We start from the raw sequence: 9,988 nt of genomic DNA, 5'->3' as shown, positions 1-9,988 counted from the left end.
GAAACAGAAAAATTCAACAATTTTGGTTTCCAAGATTCGACACTTCTGGTAACAAACCTCCTACACACCTGCTTTCATGGTATTCTGCTGCACCCATTCAATATGTGTCGGTAATAGTGACTGAAATTTTATAAAAAATTTGTTGGAGATTAATTAAATATTGTTTTATGGATAAAAAAATTTGTAAAAAAAAATTAAAATTTTTTTTTTTAATAGATAAGTGAAGAAAATTTTAAAAAAAAAATAAAGTATTGATAAACATATTTATATACTTATAAATAAGTAAAGTTTTTATAAGATTAATAATGAAAAAAAAGATATAAAAAAAATTGTAAGATTTATAGATTAGGTGGGACAGCTAGATCGAATGGTCACTGTTGCTTTTTTTCCACAAATGATAAGGAGAAAAAAGAAAAGAAAATCCCCCAATCGCCCACCATTGTTATCACTTAGGTGAAGTGATGAGATGCTTTCATATTTGCAAAAGTGGTGTCAACCATTAAGGGGAAATTAGTGCGCCAATAAGTCGCAAACTTTTGAACTGCATGCATGTTGCAGGCTATTGATGTGATGAGCATTTATAAACTCTTAACTATCTTCGATTGTCATTGGCAAAAGGTTACACGCAAAAGGTGAAATAGACAACCTTAACCCCAAAAAAATCCGTACCTATTCCACAGCATTATTAAGCCATAAATTTTATTAGGTTCACATGCAAAAACAAATTTTTTTACCCAAATTTTTTCTTCAATGAATGTATTTTGAACAGTTGCTCTATTTGCAAATTTAGGGAGACATAAGGAGCCAAGTTGAGTACAAACGGCTTCACCCACATAAATGGTTTGCTTATTTCTACCTGTGCCAAGCATTTTCTCAACTCAAAAAACCATGTTGCCCTTAATGCACCCACTGCCTCCTACTATTTCCCTCCCATTCCTCAATCTTTTTGTTGAAATTTCCAAAATTTAATCATTTATACGCCTTTTTGGGACACATTATCTTACTTTTTTTTTAGATACGATAATATAATAGAAATAAAAAATTTAAAAATAATATAATTTAAAATTTTAGCAAAAATTATAGATAAATTTAATAAAATAAAAAAAATATTTCATATTTTCGTGTTGATACGAACTATGACACGTAATTTTCGTTAAAAACAATACAAAAATATAAATTATCAATATTTTACATTATACAAATACACGTATTATTAGGTTTATTTTTTAAAATGTTTCAAATGTTTTGTGCCTTTATCACATATATCATCTTATAGATTTTTTTTTTTTAAGTCGTAAGAGTTCAATCTTTTCCCCATTAATCAATTACTGTTGATATATTTAGTAGTCAATTAAGACATAAAGCAAAGCCTGCCCAGGAGGTAAGATTGTGCTTGTTTGTAGAAAATAAGATAAAATGAAACTTTGAAGGGGAATGAACAAAGAATAAAATAAAATTACTAAAACACTTTCTTTTCTTTTTTCAATGTGGAAAAAAATAGCTATGCATTGCTAGAATATAAAATTGTATTTATTTTACTGGCCTTCTAACATACAGCGAAGGATTACATAGATTTTTCAAGAGATGTGCGAAGAGGAGATGCAGTGGTGGACTCAAACTCAAACAACAAAGCTTGTACATTAAGAAAAATGATAACAAGAAAAAAAAGGCCCTTCAAAATCAGCAATTTTGGCCTTATAAAATTGACTACTAGCTTTAAACAAAGACCCAAAGAAGAAAATGCTACCATTGATTTAGAGCAAAATTATTAATATCATATCGTATAATATTTTTATTTTTTTTAGATGATAAATGTTGATATCAGTTATTTTGATATATTATTTATTTTTAATTTAATATAAATATATTTATAAATATATATAGATTTGTATATAATAATGTCAATGATATTATTATAGTAATATTTTATTAATATTTTAGATTGATTTGATATTAATTTACAGAATATTGATATTAATTTAGTTTATTATAATAATTGATTTAGTTATTATTTCTATTGATTATATTTTTTTTATTTTGTGACATTTTAGATCTGTATAAATAGGCTTTAAGTCTCATTATAAAAGACAAGTTATTACAATTAAGTTTTCATCATTTTCTCTTTTTTCATGGTATCAAAGCGATTTCATGGTTTATTACGAAAGTGAATCATCTTGGAATAATTAATATTGCATATTCTCATCCTTGGTTTTTTTTTTTTTTTTGAACTTAAGCTTTTGCATCTGTGATTCATTTTTTGAGTTTTTCTTCCCATTTTCAAGATTCATCTTTTATATCAATATTCATAACTTTTCAAATTTTTATTTTTTTCAAGAGCTTAATGACAGGTATTCAACGAGAAAATATACAACCAATTTTCATTATCCATTATAAAAATAACTACAATAGATGGGCTATGGCTATGCATAGTTATCTAAAGAGAATGAAATTATGGCTTGTTATTATTAGAAAACACAAAGCACCAAAAAGAAAAGAAGAAAAATCTGGTGATAAATTTATAGATTGACTAAAGGAATGAGAAAGTAAGAATTATCGAATTCTGACATGATTCACCAACACCACTGTTTTTCTATCAATGTACATTTTAGATGATTTAAACTTATTAAAGATGCTTAAAATTTTCTTGTCACACGATAAAGCTTTGCTACCCTTACTCATCAATATCATATTTTGACTACTTTATCTCGCTTTTGTCAAGAACCAGGTCAATTGATGATTTTCATTTTAAAATGTAATATTTATGGAACATGCTTGAAAATTCTAAGCCAAAATTCAAATATGAAAGTGATATTATTTATCAAAATCAAATTCATCTTATTTAATTTATAATAGCACTTCGAGACTAATTTGAGAATACCAAGTTTTCACTTCGATTGGGTATGAGTCAGACTTACGGTGTTTATACTATTGTTGGTACTGTTTCTCAAAAAAGTAATAGCTTTACTTTTCATAAGTCTTGTTCACAATTTAGGAGGACTAATCATCCCATTCAGAAATATAAAGCTAAATATCATTATAATAGTAGTCTAATTCATGATCCTCACACTAACATGCCTACTGTAGTAACAATAACTGAACCAAACACTTCTGAGTCTTTTTCTGAGGCAATTACAATCTTCATTATTGATCTTTAAACTTTGTTCAATTAAATGTTATTTCGATATCATGTTTTTATGATGTTTGTTGCCACATTAGTTAATGTTTAGTTATTTTATACTACATGTGAAAATCGTATGACTACTAACCCTTATTTGTTCAAAAGTAAGATACCTATACTTAATGGTCCAATCATTAAAACAACAAATTGATCTGTCTTAGAAGTTAGTCATATTAGTAATATTGAAAATTTAAAACTATGTATATCTGACACATACCTTGTTCTTAATCTTACCTTAAATTTGCTTTATGTTGGCCAACTTTATGACTTTGGTCTTAATTTGTATTTTTCACAACGATATAGTTGTATTATACAGGATCCTCAAACAAGTCAGAAAGTTAAGACAGGGTGTAAAGTTGAAATACTATTTGAGGTTGAAACTTTAAAAATTCCACAACATTTGCTTACTGCTGCTACAACCAAATTTGTAGTTTTTTTACATTTATGGCATTCTAGGCTAAGACATATATCTATTTCTCAAATAAAGTCACTTATTTTCACTAGTGTCTTAGATAATGTTTCTCATAATATTTTTGATTGTTTGTCTTGTCAACTTGAAAAGTAAATTATTTTATCTTTTAATAAAAATGATTCTATCTCATCTGCTTCTTTTGATTTAGTCCATTATAATATTTGGGGTCCAACTCCTATACCAACCTTAGGAGGTTCACGTTACTTTATCATATTTATTGATAATTTATCTCGTTATACTTGGATATATTTATTCAAACCAAGAACTTTACTTTTACCCATTTTTCATGAATTCAACAACATGATACAAATTTAATTTTATAGAAAAATAAAAATTTTCAAGTTTGATAATGCTACTAAATATACAAAAATTAAGTTTCATAACTTGTTAAAAGATGATGAAACTCTTCCTCATAGGTCTTGTCCATATACTTCACAATAAAATGGTCGAGTAAAAAGAAAACATCGTCATATTCTTGAGATAGTTCATGCCCTTTTCATTTTCTCTTCCCTTCTTGAACCTTTTTATGGTAAAACTGCTCTTACTACTATTTACACTATTAATTGTGTTTTTATACCAGTATTAGACGCATAGTCTCTCTATGAGTATTTATACAATAAGGTATCTAATTATCATTCTTTCAAAAATTATGGATGTGCTTGCTTTGTTCTACTTCCTACTCACGAAAAGACGAAACTTGAACCTAGAGCTAGATTGTGTTATTTTTTGGGTTATGGTATAAAACACAAAGGGTATAGGTATTATGATTTAGTGTTTAAATGTATTCGCATCCCAAGACATGTAATTATTTGGAAACATAAAAAGTTCACTAATGTGTCCTCATTACATTCACCATGTTCTTCTTTATGTATTTTTACAGATTCATCTTTTGATTTTTCTTCAAACAAAAAGATTATTATAGGTACTTCTCAAACAGTGATCCGTCTTCTTCCACTCTTATTATATCTGATATGACTGAGATTTCTATTAATACAATTGTCTCTTCCCTATACATATCGCTTCCACTTCATCGTTTCACCCAAGTAAGAGAGCCCAACACTCAACTTCGTGATTTTTACTATTATTATGCTTTAGCCACGTTATATGAACCTCATAATTTTCATGAAGATGTCTTTTATCCTATATGGTAGCAAGTAATGGCAGAAGAGCTTCAAGCTCTTAAAAAAATTCATACTTAGGATATTGTTGAACAACCTTCTGATAAGTCAGTGATTGATTGTAAATAGGTTTACAAGATCAAAACTAAATCTAATGGGTTAGTGAAATGTTACAAAGTTTGTCTTGTTGCTCGATAATTTACCTAAGAATATGACATTGACTATGAAGAGACTTTTACCTCAATTGCACGTCTCACATCTGTTCATTCACTATTAGCTATTGCTGTAATTAGAAAGTGGTTAACATTTCAAATTGATGTTAAAAATACCTTCTTGAATGGTGATCTTGTCGATGAAGTCTATATAAAGCTATTTTTTGGTTTATCTGTACCTTTCAACATAGTCTGTCATCTTCGATGTGCTTTATATGGTCTTAAGTAAGCCCCTAAAGCTTAGTTCTCGAAGTTTAGTATCACTATTACACAACTTGATTTTATATCTAATAATCATAATTTTATCTTTTTTACTTAAACTACCAAAAATGGTACTACTTTTCTCTTACTTTATGTGGATGATATGATCATTACAGGTAATGACGTAAATAGTATTCAAGATCTAAAAATTTTTTTCATTTTAAGTTTGAGATGAAAGATCTTGGTCCTTTAAGTTATTTTTTAGGCTTTGAAATCATCAGTGATTCTACCGATTTATATTTGTCTCAAATAAAGTATACTTTTGATCTTATTGCTTGAGCAAGTTTAACTGATAACAAGATTGCATCATTGCCACTTAAATAGAATTTGAAACTTTCTCCTTCTGATGGTACACCACTTTCAGACCCTTTTTTGTATCAAACTTTGGTGGGTAATCTCATATACTTGATAGTTACTCGTCTAGACATTGCCTATGTTGTTCATCTAGTTAGTCAATTTTTGTCTGCTCCTCAATCTACTTATTTTGTTACAGTCTTTCGAATCTTATGATATGTCAAGGGTACCATATTTCATGGTTTGCATTTTTCCTCTAGTTCCTTCTTAGACTTGCATTGTTATTATAATACTAATTAGGCAGAAGATCTTACTGATCGTTGTTCTACAACAGGCTACTATTTTTTTTTTGTTCTTCTCTTATTTCTTGGTGAAGTAAAAAATAAACTATGGTATCTTGCTCTAACATTAAAGCTAAGTATTGAGCTTTTATAGATGCCACATTAGAACTTCTATGGTTATGATAGCTACTTCATGATATAGGTGTTTCTCATCACTCTAGTAATCCTATATTTTGATATAATTAAAGTGACATTTAGATAGCTCACAATGATATTTTTCATGAGTGTACTAAACATATTGAAATTAATTGTCACTTTCTTCGTCATCATTTGCTTTCTCAAACTCTTTGATTTGTTCTTGTTACCAATGCTAATAAAAAAGCAAAAACCTTTACTAAATCACATCCACCTAATCAATTTCTTGTCCAAGTTTTTAAACTTAAGTTGGTCTTTACACTACCATCTTGATTTTACAGAGGTTATTATTTTAGTAATATTTTAGCAATATTCTAGATTGATTTGATATTAATTTAAAGAATATTAGATAGTGATTTAGTTTGTTATAAGAATTTATTTAGTCATTATTTCGATTAATTGTATTTTTTATTTTGTAACATTTTATCTCTTTATAAATAGACTTTAAGTCTTATTGTAATAGACAAGTCATTAAAATAAAGTTTTCATTATTTTCTCCTTTTTCATATAATACTATTAATAATATACAAAATAAATATATTGTATCTTAAAAAACAAAATAAATAAATTTAAAAATATAATAAATAATATAATTAATTTTTAAATACTTAATTTGATCATATGATATTTAAATAAGTTTTTTATTTTTAATATAAAAATATATTAAGATAAAAATAAAAAGATGAAAAATAATTTTAATTTTAAAATTTTAAACTTTAGAGAGAAAGTATATTTGTTTTTTTGAAAGAGATTTAAATATTTATAAATTTTGATTTAAAAAAATAAAATATAAAAAATACGTTGCAGTAAAAAAATAAAAATATTTAACTTTCACGAGTTGTTTTATTTATTAATTTTATTTTTATTAAATTAAAAATAATTAAATAATAAAAATTATAAAAAATTATAAAATATATTTTATTTTGATATATCAATCAAAATAATTTATTTCATTAAAATTCATCAAAACAAATAAAAATAATTGATATTACTCTATATTAAATTGAATAAAATAAATTATCTTTAAATATATTATATTTTGATATAATTAAAATATATAGACTAACAGAAAAAAATACCAAAACAAAATTAACAAAAAGTAATCAAAGTCACTGAGAAATAGGACAACATTTTTCGGCTTTATTTTTCTTTTCTTGACTCTCGACTCCTGAGTGACCCATGCAGCAAGCAAGGACTTGCATTAATTAAGTAATCAAGCAGGGCATTGAAGAGTCGATTGCTTCTTACAAGTTACAACTGTCGGCATTAAGAAGTGGACCCCTCTATTTGCACTCTGTAAACACCAGTGACCGGACAGCAGAGTCAATTTTGTTATAATATTTAAAGAAAATAAGCAAATTTCCTCAAAATTCTTGTGATTTGATAGCACTTTTTAACAAAAAAAGAAATTTCAGTGCAAGATGGAATTAAATAAGGGGATTACTTTTTTTTTTGTGTAATTCAATCATTAATCCAAGTGTGAAAGCTGAAAAGAAAAAGATCGAAAAAAAAAAAAGTCTCGGGCATTTTCTTTATTAAAATCGAGTGTCCCAAATGTTGGAGAAAACTTTTATTAAAGACATATACAGACAGCAACCGTAGCTTTCAAGTAGGTTCTGCAATTATGAACTTGATTGAACCTGTAACTAGTTTTTTTAAAACTTATCTTCTTGCAAGCAAGCAATTTGGATGTTTAAGGAAACAGGGCTTCTTAATTAGAAGGAAAAAGGATGTTGATTTATTCACTAAAAAATTTAATACATTGAAGTTCTGCATCAAATATCAGACAGTATCAGCACAGAGATATACGCTTAAGTAGCCAATGACCCAGCATGATGTTCTTGATGAGGTCCATCTAAAGCATGGAAGTCACAGCCGATGAGGAATAAGAGTGCTATAAGTTCTACCGGATGGGACAGAAGCAGTTGATTCTTGATCTGATTTCCCCGTTGAATTGGAATAATTATAACCATCTTTTATGGAAGGAACACACTTGAATGATTCATTCCTCTCGCAATACTGTGCTCTTAAGAAAAATGCAGCACACTCAGCTTTTGATCTTTGTGACGGGAGGTCCAAAATGCAGTTGTTCTTGACATCGAGTTTCTTTTTCAAAATTAAATTCCTGCAAAAAGGGCCAACCTGAGTGAAATAGTTGTTTGACAAAGAGAAGTTTTGAAGATTAGAGAGCTGGCAAACTATTTCCGGTACTTCCCCATAGAACTCGTTATTGGCCAAATTGAGTATCTGAATATTTTTCAAGCACCCAAACGGGTATGGTATATGGCCTGTTAAATTGTTATTGCCTACATCAAACACAGTGGCTTGACTCAGATTCCCAATCTCATACGGCAAGCACCCTGTAAGATGGTTGTTGAGGAAAAGCACTTCCAACAGGTTACGAGCTCTGCCAATGCTTGGTGGAATAGGACCAGTGAACTTGTTGTTGGCAAAGGTGAGATAGAGAACTGGTGTGTCACCGAGATTATCAGGAAGCCTCTGTTCAAAGTTGTTGTCGTTGATGAAGAGCACATCAAGATCTAATTTGAACACTTGTGGTGGAACGACCCCCTTAATCGAGTTGAACCTTAAGTCTAGGTAGGTTAAATTCAAGGCACCAAGAACTTCCATGGGGAAATCACCAAATATATTGTTGTTGCTAAGGTCAAGCTCATACAAGTATTTAATTTTGGATACTCCAAAAGGTACTGTACCAGTGAAGTTGTTAGAGTTGGTATGGAATATGGTTAGATCGTCTAACTCATCAATGAAATCATCAAGGGGAAGGGAACCATCACGCCCAGCAAATTTAGCACCATTGAAGTGTACTGCAGCAACTGCTTTTTCCATCACGTCAGGACGCTTTCGACAGCTGAAGCCTTTGTACTTGCAAACGTCGTTGCCTTGCCATGTCTCTATGTATTTGATGCTATTAGCATCAACGTGGATTCTCTCCTTGAACTTTTGGATTACGTCATGAGCTTTTGCAAGTCGCGCGTTTTCAAAGCAGCCATTTGCGGTCGGGAACTTACATGGAGGTGGTGGAGGCGGAGGCGGTGGAGGCGGAGGCGGATGGGGTGGTGGTGGACATTTGGGTTCAGGCGGGGGAGGAGGAGGGTATGAAATACAGTCCTCTTTTTCAGTAGAAGGGGGAGAAGCTTCACCACCCCTACCAATGACTATTTCTAATGCTTCTCTTTTTGTCCCAATCAATGGATCCTCACAAGCCACCTCGTGATGCAAACACAAATGAAAAATGACGGTGAACAATAAGAATGAAGAGAAAGAAAGGGTATGCATTCTTTTCTTTTTTCTTTCACAGGATCCTTGAGAGAATGCCCAAAAAGTAGGGTCGGATATAAGTAGGGAAAGAAGTAGACCATAATTGAGGTAAGTTAATCTTCACCACTGTCGAAAGGTTCTATCCAAAGGAACAGCACAGTGACATGCTTTATTTTATCATTAGTTTATTGAAAACAGTGATTAGTGGATCATCTATCTCAAAAAGAAAAGCTTTTTCATTTTTGCTCGACGTAAACGTTACGAGTCAAAAAGTATGCCGAGACAATTTCAAACAAAAGAAAAAGGAAGAAAACAAAGGCTTACCATCAACTTTTAAAAGCAAAAAAAGCTATTAACAAAAGAAAAGAAAACCCCACTTCAAAAGCTTCTTACTTTTCAATATTCTTCTAATTATAATCCCTCTTCAAACGGAACAAGTACATTAATCTCTAAATATAAGATAAGAAATCTATAAGAAATCCCAGTTTATAATATCAAATTAATACTGCTTTATCTTTCTTGCCAATTCGTTTTATGCAAGATATGTGGGGTAAACCAAAAGAAAAGTTGATTTGATGGGAAAACCACTAACGACCAAGGAGCCAATCAATGATATTAATATTTTGCAACACCATTCAAGGAAATTTTCTTTTAAAAGAACACAAGATAGAAGAAGCAGTCGGAATGTATTGTAT

General features: G+C 29.6%; 1 pseudogene across 1 annotated transcript; it reads right to left on the bottom strand.

The window, feature by feature from the left end:
- Positions 1-7,727: 7,727 nt before the first annotated feature.
- Positions 7,728-9,366, bottom strand: LOC111282359 (uncharacterized protein At4g06744 pseudogene; annotated as a pseudogene). Its single transcript, XR_016342335.1, has one exon. The product of XR_016342335.1 is annotated as an uncharacterized protein At4g06744 pseudogene (transcript).
- Positions 9,367-9,988: the final 622 nt, after the last annotated feature.

The sequence above is a fragment of the Durio zibethinus genome, chromosome 5, assembly GCF_047325235.1.
Source record: "Durio zibethinus cultivar Kanyao isolate XHJ-2024 chromosome 5, ASM4732523v1, whole genome shotgun sequence".
NCBI lineage: Eukaryota > Viridiplantae > Streptophyta > Magnoliopsida > Malvales > Malvaceae > Durio > Durio zibethinus.
Note: the sequence above shows the minus strand (reverse complement) of the source record. Positions and strands in the feature narration are given on the sequence as shown.